The 12571-nt window shown below is 41.4% G+C and overlaps 1 long non-coding RNA gene across 1 annotated transcript in view; it reads right to left on the minus strand.

Moving 5' to 3' along the window:
• Positions 1-1722: 1722 nt before the first annotated feature.
• The window catches only part of LOC311602741, a 69046-nt gene continuing 58197 nt past the window's right edge, over positions 1723-12571 (minus strand). Inside the window, exons 2-3 of the long non-coding RNA XR_014780831.1 lie at positions 9047-9217; positions 1723-1968 (exon numbers count right to left, since the gene is read on the minus strand). This is a non-coding gene — a long non-coding RNA (uncharacterized lncRNA). The remainder of the gene's footprint in view (positions 1969-9046; positions 9218-12571) is intronic.

Below are 12571 nucleotides of genomic sequence, written 5' to 3' on the forward strand. Positions count from 1 at the left end.
CTTTCCAGCTCCTGGTGGGCTAAGCTGCCTCCCTGGCCACACAGGACCAAGGCCCCGTTTTCTTCATGACCTCCAGCCAGAGATCATCTGTCTCTCTTCCTCTGTGGGTATTTTATGTGGCTCTTAGTGCTTTCCATGGTCATGATTGACAGGCTTGTTTGTCCACCTCATTTCCCTGCCTCTGCCTTTCACTTAATATCTTCACTAAAGAAAATTTAAAATATGTACAGGCTTCAGATAAACATGACTGCAAACACACTACCAAGCTGAAAACTGCTTAGGAAAGGGAGGCTCTCAGGACTGCTTCCGGGTCATCACTGATGCCAAGTGGGATAAAAAACAATTTCCTATGTCCCAAATATTGGTCAGTCACATGACAAATAACTATGTAGAAAAGGAAAGTACTCCTTAAGTCCTTCTAGGTGGATTGAGGTTAACATTTTCAAACTAATCAGCCAAAGCTCTTGAGGGCTTGCTATCTTATCCACAGAAGTTAGTGTCACCCTGAGTATGTGCAGTGGCACCACAGCTCACCAGCGAACTCTGCACTGGGCTGGGCTGCAGTGATTAGAATACAGATGGCAAACTGTTAGCACGTGAAAGACAAATGGAAATGAGCATTAAAGATGACAGAAATCAAATATTCACCTGGGCTACTAGTACCTGACTCCTCTTCCGCTAACCATGCAGCTTGGGAGTGGCCCACAGCCACTCTTATCAACAGGGCTTCTAAAGCACCGACCTTGGGAGGGAGCCGGCTCCTGCACCCCAAATTGCAAGGCCAATTAAGCTCTGCTAGGCTGCCTTTCATATCCACTTAATCTTTTTAAAGTTAGCCATTAAAGAAAAATTAAATAGACTTCCATATGCACACATTTGAAGGCATACAGGGATGAAAAACAATATGACAAGTGAGGTCTAATTGCGGGATAGCAGGACGGTGCTTGAACCCCTGAATGGTGAGGCAGTGAGGCAGGGGTGTGGGCATCTGCAGATACAAACCCTCTACTGTAGCAGAATCCTGGCACTCTGCTCTGATGGATGCTTGCCCTGCAGACTCCTTTCTCGGAATGTACCAGCCACCTTCTACAGTGTGAATGCCTACATGGCGTCTCAACCTCTGCCAAGGGCACTGTACAGAGACAGAGCCTAGGAAACATTCCTCACTAACTGAGGAACCATGCAGGGCTCTGGATGCAAGCCCTGGCACAGCGGGCCTTATTGGGAGGAACAGGGGGAGAGGGTCAGTTAGCACAGGGCTGAAAAGAGCACCAGACAGAATCTTAGCCATTGGTGAAGATTTTTCTTTACTCCCCACGTTGAATGCTTGCTTGTTTCTAGAAGAGAGCCTAAAGCTGGGGACTTACTGGGATCCCCAGCCATTCTAGGCCCACCACTGTCCTATTACCGAAGGTGAGAGTATCAACTACAGCCTTGACTAATAGGAGAAATTCCATTTTATAAAGACTTACCATACAATCCCACAAGTTCAGAATATAGTTAGCTGCTTTCGGAATGATGCCAAAACAAGGATGACATTTCATCATAGCTCTAGAAAGGACTTTAACCTTGACTAAATATTTACAACTCTTTATTTATATTCAAACACCATCACCACCACAACTTAGGAAGCCTCCAATCCAACTTCACTCCAAAGTGCCAGCTGAAACACTTATTGCCAATCCCCAAATCACAGGTCAAGACCCGATCCAACTTCAGACCTCGGAGAAGATGTGGGCGCGAGAGCTGGACCCTGGCCTCACTTACTTAAAGGTCTGAGAGAACTGATGATCCGACGTACATCTTGCGGCTGAGGGCCACGTGGAGAGGCACAGCAGGGAAGGCTGAGCGCACATGATGAGGGGTCAGCTGCAGAAGCCTGGTGTCTGTCCAGCATCTGGGTCAGGGCAGGGTGTCTCAGGGCAGACAACTTTGGGTGACGCACCATGTGACCAGGAGATCGGATCTCTGAAGTAAAGGTGAAAGATTATAGACTTGGGATTTAATATTACAGCATGTCAGAGTGCAAATAAGAAAATTAAAGTGTACACTGGAATATTTCCTAGAACAGTTTGATAGTAGAGGACACAAACCCAATAAAATCATGTATCTATATGTGCATAAAACATATAAATACATATAAATATATGTATATCATATCAATATACCAACATATATATATAGCAACCTACACACAAATAATTCGTATACATCCCTGCATGTACATATACATGTAGATATATACAATATAATGTACATCTACACATAAAGTTGTATGATCCATATACACACAAAAATGTGTACATAAGCATATATACAGACATGCATGGTGTCTCTGTGTTGGTTAGCTTTTCACTGTAATGAACACAGTGTTCTGGGCAGTGGGTGCCTGGTGCCTGAAACTGAATAGACACCCATTTCTCTGCATAAATAAATATGGCACAGGCTTTACTTATTATATTACTTTAATAGTGTGTATGGTGTTTTTAGGTATAAGGGAGGGAGAAAGAGCTGGCATGAACGCGACAGAATGCATGTGTTAAAGTCAGAGGAAAATCTTGGATGTTTGTCTCTGACTTGTACCTTGTTTGAGACAGGGTCCTTTGGTGTTTTTTGCCATAAGCTGGCTGGGCTGCAAGCTTCCACAATGATCCCTTCCTCAACCTCCCATTGCAGCACTGGGATTACAGGTGCTACTGTGACGTGGCTGCCTTTTACTTGGATTCTAGGAACTCGAAGTCAGATACTTTCCCCTTCTTCTCTATTTCCCTAGCTCAGATTTTAAGTTTTAATTTAGGTATAGTAAGAATTAGCAACAATGAATACTAATATAATAGCTCAATATTAACCACATATGATCATAACATTGCTAGCATTATCACTCTTGAACCTTGAAACTATTATTAATGAAAATAAAAGACAGTTTGAACACAAACTTTGGAATACTGTCATAAACCAAGATGGCTGCCAGGTCACTAACGCACAAGCATCATAGGCAGGGCGTATACACTGAACAAGGGATAGATTTTCATTGTGGGAAAGACAAAACATTTTATTGCACTGTTCCAAACAGCATGTATGTGGAGTAATATTTACTTTTCATGGATTTTTCCATATAATATTTTCATCCAGCATTTTAGCACTGGTAGCAGCAACTGTGTAAAGAAGTAGTACATATATGTATATGTACATATATATACATATTCACATATATACACATATAATCCACTTCTGCTGCCACAAACTTTTGCACACACATGCACACATGTTACTATTGGTCCTGTATTCACTGGTATTAAAGCAGTCTTAAGGAAGTCAAGTGAATTTATTGCCTGAAAATAATCAGGAAATGCAAATTTAAATGTTTTTTTTTTGGCAGAATAAACTATACAAATAGAAGACCAGGGGTGATTTTATAAGCTCCTTCACAAAAGAAATAAAATATATTTAAGGTAAATATTTATGACCATTCACCAGAATTAGGGTACTATAACAAAGAAAGCTTAGTAGTCAGTCCAGACTATGTGGTTCAAACAGCATAGCAAGTCAGTGATTTTATGACCAAGTCACTTTGGAGTATCATGCAATCCTACATCCAACCAGCAAAATCAGGAACCACACCTTGAGCAATCAAACTAAACAGAATTTTGGGGCCTGATCACTTCTGTTATATCCTAAACCAAAACAACACAAAAAGCCATGATGAACTAAGTCTTGAAATACCTAATTAGATAAATTATTGGGAGTAAAGACTGAAATTAATGACCTCTACATCAAAATAATGGAGTATCACTTGATTTAGTAATTATAGAAGACTAGAGGAAATCAGAAGAAAACACTTAAAGATGGTTTCAAACAGCAGTCACTGTACAAGACAGCTGGGCGGAGAGGAACCTTCAAGTTCTAGGCTCCACCGCGTGGGGCTCACCAGTTCACACTGAGGTTTGTCGTGTGTTCCTAGCGGGAGACTCAGCTTTACACTTTCACTTCACAGAGGCCCAAGTCATGTACAAACATAAAATAAAAATTCAGAGTGATGACTGAACTCCTGTGAGTTTTGGAGGCTTGGATTTGGCCCAACACCGTGACTTCCCCTCAGATTTAAACTATTTTTAGTTCCACTATAAAACACAGAGCAGTGACAAGCAGCGCTGCAAGCGGGGTCCGCCTAAAATACTAAGAGACGTGCGAGACACACCATCTGGAAAATCCAAAGGGCAAAAGAAAAAGAAAAAGAAAAAAAAACAACAAAAGAGCAGGCACTGTGGTAGACCTGCGGGCTACAGAGACAGAGCAGGTGGCCAGGGACAGGGGATGACAACGTGTGCAACAGAGCCCCTAATGGCAAACATTGAGCCACTCACAGATGCAAAGCAAACTCAGACAAAAGAGAACAAACAAACACACACACACACACACACACACACACACACACACACACACACACACACATAACCAACAGACCTAGGGCCTGTTTGGCTTCTCATGCCATAGTGGAACTCTCAGGAGCCAAGACATTCTCATTAGGACCAGAATTGAACTTCCGCGCTTCCAGGATGTCCGAGATCCAAAGGAGTTTGCAACTTATTTAAATAACTCTTGCTTATAATTTTCAGGTGCCTTCACTCATACGAAGAAAAACAAAATCATGTCATTTTATTTACTTCACAGCTCACTGCCACTTGACACATTTGTAATTTGTCTATAGGCACAGTTTGCCAATCATATATTAAATTTCACCTCCACTAAGGTGTCCTGGTCTACCTTTCTTTTTAAGTCTTGATGCTTTTTAGAGCAGTTTCAAATTCACACAAGACCTTGAGGATGGGACGGAGGTACCCCAGTGTTCTCTCACATTCATAGCCGTCATAGTCAGAATGTCCCTAGAGCATGGTAGGAGCCATTTAACATAGGCCGCCCCTCACCCAAGCCTTCCCTGGCTCTCTCTTGTTTTGGGGAACATGATTAGTATCCATGGTGGTCTATGGGTGCCTGTGCTTGGCTCTCTCTGAACCCCTGCTTTTTCCCACAGAGCATACTGTCTCTCTGTGAAGGGAGCCTGATGCTGTAACTAGGAGTCTGCCACCAGAAGCAAGCAATTTTCACTGCACCTGTGCCATGACCACAGCTGAATAGAAACCATGGGAGCATGAACCATGACCGAGTATCCCACATGACTTGAAGTACAAGGAGATGAAAAGAAATCAGGATCTTCGGATTCCTCCCTGCAGTTTAGTAGCTGTGTGATCTCAGGTGGGTCCCCTCATGCTGCTAAGACTCTAAATGCTGTAGCCTCACACAGATGCTCTCAAGTTGAGTAAGATGTTGCAAAGACCAGCATCAAAGTGGCCCCACAACCCATCTGAGAGTCTCTGTTATGAAAACACAGCCGTTATTTCTGCAAAACAGCAGACTTGGCCCAGGTAAGTATTCTGGGGAGTACAATCAGCTGTCTTGCTTAGGACACACTCCTAGGTTGAGGGCTTGCAGCTTGGCTCCTGGGCAGGAGTCACATAGAGACTTGATGTCTGTAATGAAGCAGGTGTGTAGCATCCTAGCTCCAGCTGTTTGTTAGCCTGGATGCCCTCTGCATACATCCAAGCATTTACGCGGGGCATGAAACTCCTCTTCAGAAAAGGCTTCAGCCTTCTTCCTTTGGGGGCGATGAGGTTATAGCTGGCTGAGGTCAGGAGTGAGCCCTGGACAAAGCTGAAAGGCCCTGGACTCACTGGCTTGTTTGATGACAAATTCTGACCTATAGATTCATAATGGTGCCTGGGACAATGTGTGTTTCAGAAAATATCCTGGTCCAAACACTTAGCATTCACATTCAGCATAAATTCTGTAACATCATGAGTTCCAATCCAAACTACCTAAGCAAAAATCAGCAAAGAGAGAGCCCAAGATCCACGTTCCTTGTTAGGGTTACAACCACATGTAAAGTGGGTTACAGCTTTTTAGGAGGCAAAGGGGTGGGCAGGTCAGTTCTCAGAAACTTTGTGGCTCATGACTATGACCAACATGACTGTCACTGAGTATAAAGATCTCAAAATAGGTGTTCTAAAAGACTGTCCAGGCATTGTCAAACAATGAGCACTAAACAACAACCAGAAAGTGGGACCCAGGGACAGCAGGACCCTATAAACCCATGGGGGTCATATGGAACCCAGGGAAATGGCACAAGATGCAAGCCCAGGGTGAACCTGCCTTGAAGGCCGGTTATAACCTTAGTGCTAGCAGGTCTAGGAGGGTGGCCTGAAGGTCCTTAGCTGAAGAAGATAAAATAATAGAAAGAAAAAGAAATAACCGAGAGCAAATCTGAAATCGATGACTCAATTCTAAAACTAAAAGTATGGAAAATAAAGTGAGACTTTTTTGCATGATGAAGGAAGGTGAGATGAGGTACAAACATTGCCATGACTGATGCTACAATAGCTCAATATAAAGAGAATAAATCTTTTTAAAAAACCTACTTAAGCAGCCATACTAGCAAAGACTTTAACAAAATTACCAAATTCCCAGAAAAAAATATTTTTAAAAAATGGCTGCAAATAGAAGCAGAAAACTGTAATAGTTGCTGCAGAAATGTATCTTAGAGCATGCTCCTGCAAGGAAATTCCAGGGTCAAAGCTGTGTGCTTCTGCAGTGGCAAGAACCTGCTTACAGGGGGGGGGGCTGTGCCCCAGCTACAGTGAATATCCCAGGGTACACAGAAAGAAGGTGACCTCAGATGACTTCTGGAATTTACTACAGGTGTAATTAAAATGAAGAAAAACAAAATGCCCCAGCAAGGGTAGATGAAAAGACCCAATCTTGGTAAGGAAATAGGTGAGAAATTCTGTACATGTGAACCTTTACATGATTCAAAACCAAGAATCAAGTTAGATACTTTGTAGAAGTACAATTTTATGTAACCATTCCCATGTCATTACATATAAAATATAAAATTTACATATTAATAAAAACCTTTAAAATATTTCCTGAGATGAAAGTCTTATGTGAACTGAATTTCCTAGGAAAAAAATTATAACTATTTAGATTCTAAAAGGCTAGATGATGTTGGGATGTTGGGATGATGACTAGAGAGTTGGGATGTTGCAGATCCAGAATCATATTGTCTTGAATTATTTCTGCTCCCTATAGTAGCCATTCTTAGCACACCTAAAATCCAGGAAAATAAATGTTGGATGTATTTTAGCAGATCATCTGCTCCTGCTAATCTTCCCTTGTTTTGTTTGTTTAGGATTCAAACCCACAAAGCTACTGAATTTATTCAACCATGGCGCCTAAGTCATTGGGTCAACGGGATTTCAAGAACAGCTTCGGTGCCAGACATAGTCATGAATCTCTGTCTCAGACACGTGAGGCTGTGGCAGAGACTTCCTGCTTTTCTCTCTCCTGCTGTGGCTCCCACCTTTGTCTCTGTTAAGTCCACTGATTCGCCACTTTCCTATGTTCTGTGACTATGAAAGATATGTGCGACCCTTCCCCTGTTGCGACATGTCTTCTGGCACATGAACACATATATTCTGTGTTCTCCAGTCATGCACACCCATACTTGGATCACGAATAAACTATGACTTACTCCAAACTGAAGGCTGTATTCTGTCAAGAGTTAGGACATAATAATTGTAAATTGGATTTATGCATCTAATTATCACACTGTGCCTCATAAATATGCGTAGTTAAACAATAATAATTAATAAGAACAAATAAAATATCTAAAATTTAAAAACTATGTATCCATCTCAATAAATAAAATCTAACCTCTAATTATTCTTAAAAAAAAGAAACCCAAACCAACAATAACATTTTTAAAAGCAGAGAATAAGAAAACTCTGCACTAATTTTGTATTTTCATCCTAAATTGTCTTTAAATTATTTATTAAGGAAATATATTTTAAAGGTATAAATGCAAAATGGCCAGGATAAAGTAAGGAGGGAAGACACATGTAAGTGACCTTTGTCCACGTGCCCTTGAGGCTGCCCCAGGTTGTTGCAAGCCTACAGTGATGTTGCTTCCTGCTGCGCTGGCAGTGTCTATATAGGATGGTTTCGTCCAGGGTCCTTCCCAAAGAGCAAAGAGCCAATCCAAAGATATCTACACACACACACACACACACACACACACACACACACACACACACACACGTATATGTATATGTATATGTATATGTATATGTATATGTATATGTATATCTATATCTATATCTATATCTATATCTCTATCTATATCTATATCTATATACATAGGCTTGTCCACAGGCCAACTTTCCCTACTGAGGTTCCCTCTTCCCAGGTGACTCTAGCTTCTTCACCTGTAATAAGAATCGTATCATCACAGTGTTGCCTAAGCCCCTTCTTAGTCCCTCTGTGTACACACACACACACACACACACACACACATACACACACACACACACACATTCACGTACAACCAGGGAATTACAGTTCTTTTAGATTATGTGACTTTTGCTCCATTCATCCCTGACACAGGATTGTTGCTGCCTCCAAGCTGGGAAAGATCATCTCTCTCCTGTCCATCATCTCCTGTCCAGGTATCCACACTGCGGGCTCCACATTGACCTCTGCAGTGGTCCACGAGAGATGGCCTCTCGGTTAGTACCTCTCTAACTATCTAGTGTAAGCACCAACTTTGAGTGGCATTTACAAGAAGAGATTTTTCATTGTAGGTTCCTGGTTGGCCCTGGAGAGGTCACTCTAATATGGAATTATTCTTAAAGCAAATTTAAGTATGATTTCTGTCTCCTATCCAAAATTCCCATTTCTATATGCCTTCTCACCTCCATGAGGGATAAGCCCATTTTCTCACAACTGAGAACAAAGCACAGGAAATATAATCTTGGAATACCCCCCTAGCACTAGGCCTTTTTTTTTCCCATTCAGGACCTGCCAGCGTGAAAGTCACCATCATTGCATTGACCTCTCTCAAAGCACCTCCACTCAACATCAAAACAACAAAACATTTTTTTTCTCTAGAGCTTAAACCATGTTCCAGTCTGTTCAAAGTTACAAAATGGCTTACCTCATTAAAAACAGAAGACAAAGTCTTCATTATTGGTGTTGAGGGTATACTGTTGAGAGTATGCTGTGTCTTACTCCAAGTTACTCCATACAATAAAAATGGTGGTTTTCCCCCATTCCTCCAGCCTCGCTCCTGGAGACTCCAACTTGAAGGAGAAAGAACTTCAGGACCCTGGGTGAAAATCACACCATCTGTCAGGCACCACCCATCCAGTACAGACTGATAAATGAGTTATTTCTGATGGCAGAAAGGGAAGCACCTTGTAAGTTCATTGGGGGGAGAATTAAGGCTATAGAGGCATATGGACATATTAAAACCATACCCGAGAAACTATGCTTAAGAATTAACAAATACTACAGACAAAGGAAAAGGTATAGCTTTCTCATCTAGATCCCATTAAATGGTAGACACCTACCTCTGTGGTGACATGGCCCATAGCATTATCATCAGATACCTGGGACATGGATCAAGGACTATAAGCAGAGGACTCCCCTACTGTTCCTGGAGCTTCAGTCAGCTCAGCCTCACCCCAACTCCCTCCATTGATGCAGCCTACTGTACTGTTGATCATCCACCTTTTCACTCACTTGGACCTTGTTCTCAGACTCAGGGTTGGCCTGAAACGGCTTTTCTCTTAAACCCCCAACTCCAGCAGAACAGCAGCATCTCCCTCCTACAATGGTCTGCCTTCTTGTCTTATGTACACAGACCTCTTCTCAGACTGCTTCGGACCCCCTTCAACTCTGCTGCAGGCTCTTTAACTTGTAGTCACTCTATAACCCATATATACTCATGCATATATGTATATATACCTACAATATGCGATATGATGTGAGAGTTAATATTAATAATTAAGTCTGGTTAAAAAAAAACCCCACATTCGTCTCAGCCAGGCTGGCAAGTTTGTTGTCATTGAAATAGCTAAAATTTGTGAATGTATTATTATTTAATAAATCTAGATTTATGGGAAGATGCAAATGTGTTTATGTTTCTGGCATAGGATGCACATGACAAGTAGTCTGCAAAGCCCCATGCCACTTGGTTTCTCTTTTCTTCTTTGGTTGCACATCCAAATATTTTTAATTAAAATATAATTACATCACTTCCCCTCTTTTCTCCCTTCAGCCCCTCCCACATTCCCTACCTCCAATCCTTCCCATGTCCCCCTTCTCAAGTGTTGATAGCCTCATATTATTTATTATCATTGTTTGTATGTATGTATGTATGTGTATACACACATATAAGTCCATTTTTGTTGTATATGTATGCATCATGTCAGGGCTGACCTCTTTATACTGGATAACCAATTAGGGGGTTCATCCTAGTTCATCCTAATTCTCTCTCTCAGTAGTCACTAGTTGCCTGTAGTTCTTTCTCTAGGAGTGGGACCCTGTGAGATTTTATCCCTTCTGAATTAGCATCCTTTTTGGTATTGACATTGTTCAAGTTTTGCTTAGGAAGCCCTTTCTAGGAGTCATGGTCTCATAGTTGATTCCTTGATCTTCTGGCTTTTACAATTGTCCCACCACTTCTTCAGTGATGGTCCCTGAGCCCCAGGTGCAGGAGTTGGGTTGTGGATGTATACACCCATTGAATTGCATTGTGTCCAGTTGAGGTGTTCTGCAGGCTGTACGTCTGACAAAGAGTTAATGTCCAGAGTATACAAAGAAATTAAAAAGAAAAGAACCAAGAAAACAAATCACTCAATTAAAAAATAGGCCAGGAATCTGTATAGACAGTTCTCAGAATAAAAATGGTCAGGAAATACTCAAAAAGTATTTACCATCCTTAGCAATTAGGGAAATAAAAATTAAAATAACTTTGAGATTTCATTTCACCCCAGTCAAAGATCAACCAAACGACTGACAACAAATGCTGTCAAGAATGTGGGGAAAGAGCAACTCTCATTAACTGTTGATGGGAATGCAAACTAATTCATCTGCTCTGGAAATAAGTATCCTCAATAAGTATCTGGAAATCAGAATCTTCAAAATGCTAAAATAAACCTATCATATGGCCCAGCTATACAACTCCATGGCACATGCCCAAAGGACTCAACATACTACTTTACAAATACTTAAGGAATCATATTAGATTCTAGTTACATATGCATACACATGTACATGCTAAAGATTAAAGATATATATTTATAAATATATATACAAAATCTTTAATATATAAATCTTTATTATATAGTATATATAATTTTATGCCACCTAAGTGGACAATGTCCCGCAGAAGAGCTATAGACTGTTGTGCTGTTTTTTATTTTGTCAACTTGACACAAGCTGGAGCCATTTGGGAAGATGGACCCTAAATTAAAGAAAATGCCTCCACAAAACTGACCCATTGGCAACCTTGTCAACCACTTGCTTGACTAGTTATTGGAAGGGACAGACAAAGCCCACTGAGTTGTGTTTCCCCTGGGCATGTGAAGCTGCGTTGATTAAGAGGCAGGCTGAGCAAGGCATGAGGAATGACCCAGGGAACAGTATTCCTCCATGGTCTCTGTTTCAGTTTCTGCTTTCATGTTCTTGCCTTGGCTATCCTTGGTAAGTACTATAAAATGTAAGTTGAAATAAACTCTTTCTTTCCCAAGTTAATTTTAGTCATGGTATTTTGTCAAAGCAAAGAAATCCTAATTAGGGCAACTATCAAACAAAAGCCCTATACCAGACATGAGAAAGCTTTGCTTGGGTTGTTGGTGAGGAGGTAGCCCAAATAACTTCCCAACAATATGTTGCCCTTGGATGCCTCAGATGTTGAAGTATGCTGAAGACACCCTTTAGACTTAGAACAGAAGACTTGGGTTATTTGAGCTGGATCTAACTTAAAAGCCTCTTTCTTGTGATCTGCCCTACATAGTAGCAGAAAGTATGATGCAGGCTGCTAAGAGAGGGAAGTAATCAATAGTCCTATTTATTTGCGATCCCCATGGACCAAAACAGTGGCTAGCATGGCAAAATAACTCTAAAGGTACCAGGTACAATAGTGTCATTCATCCATATACAGAGGTAACCCATAGCTGCATAATTGGACTTAGGATCCACTCAATAGCAGGAAGGTCATGCCTGGTATTGAAACTTGAGCTTACTGTCCAGGGCTAGTGAGGTCATTCTTTTACCACCTATATCCTCCGTCTACCAGGCCATAGTTCCTAATTACATTCTAAAACTTACACCTGCCGATAAGCATAGCCTGTACCCTTCATCAAAGAAGCTTCTCTTTGCAGAAGACGGAGACCGTCTGAGAAAACTAAAATTCTTTTTCTCTCATTAATTAATTGATTTTTTCATTATGTAATTGCTTTATTTCTCTCCTCTTCTGGCCCCACCCTCTCACCCTCTTTCCCCCTTTCTCCTTTCCTCTCTCCCCTTCTCCTCAGAAAAGAGGAGCCTCTCCTACCAATCTGCCCTGGGTGCATCAAGTCACATCGGGACTTCCCCTGCGGCCCAACAAGGCAACTCAGCTAGGGGAAAGTGATGCAAAAGAAGACAACAGAGTCCTTGTCTAAGACAGTCTGTT

This window comes from Acomys minous, assembly GCF_964271855.1.
Source record: "Acomys minous genome assembly, chromosome: 8".
Taxonomy (NCBI): Eukaryota; Metazoa; Chordata; class Mammalia; order Rodentia; family Muridae; genus Acomys; species Acomys minous.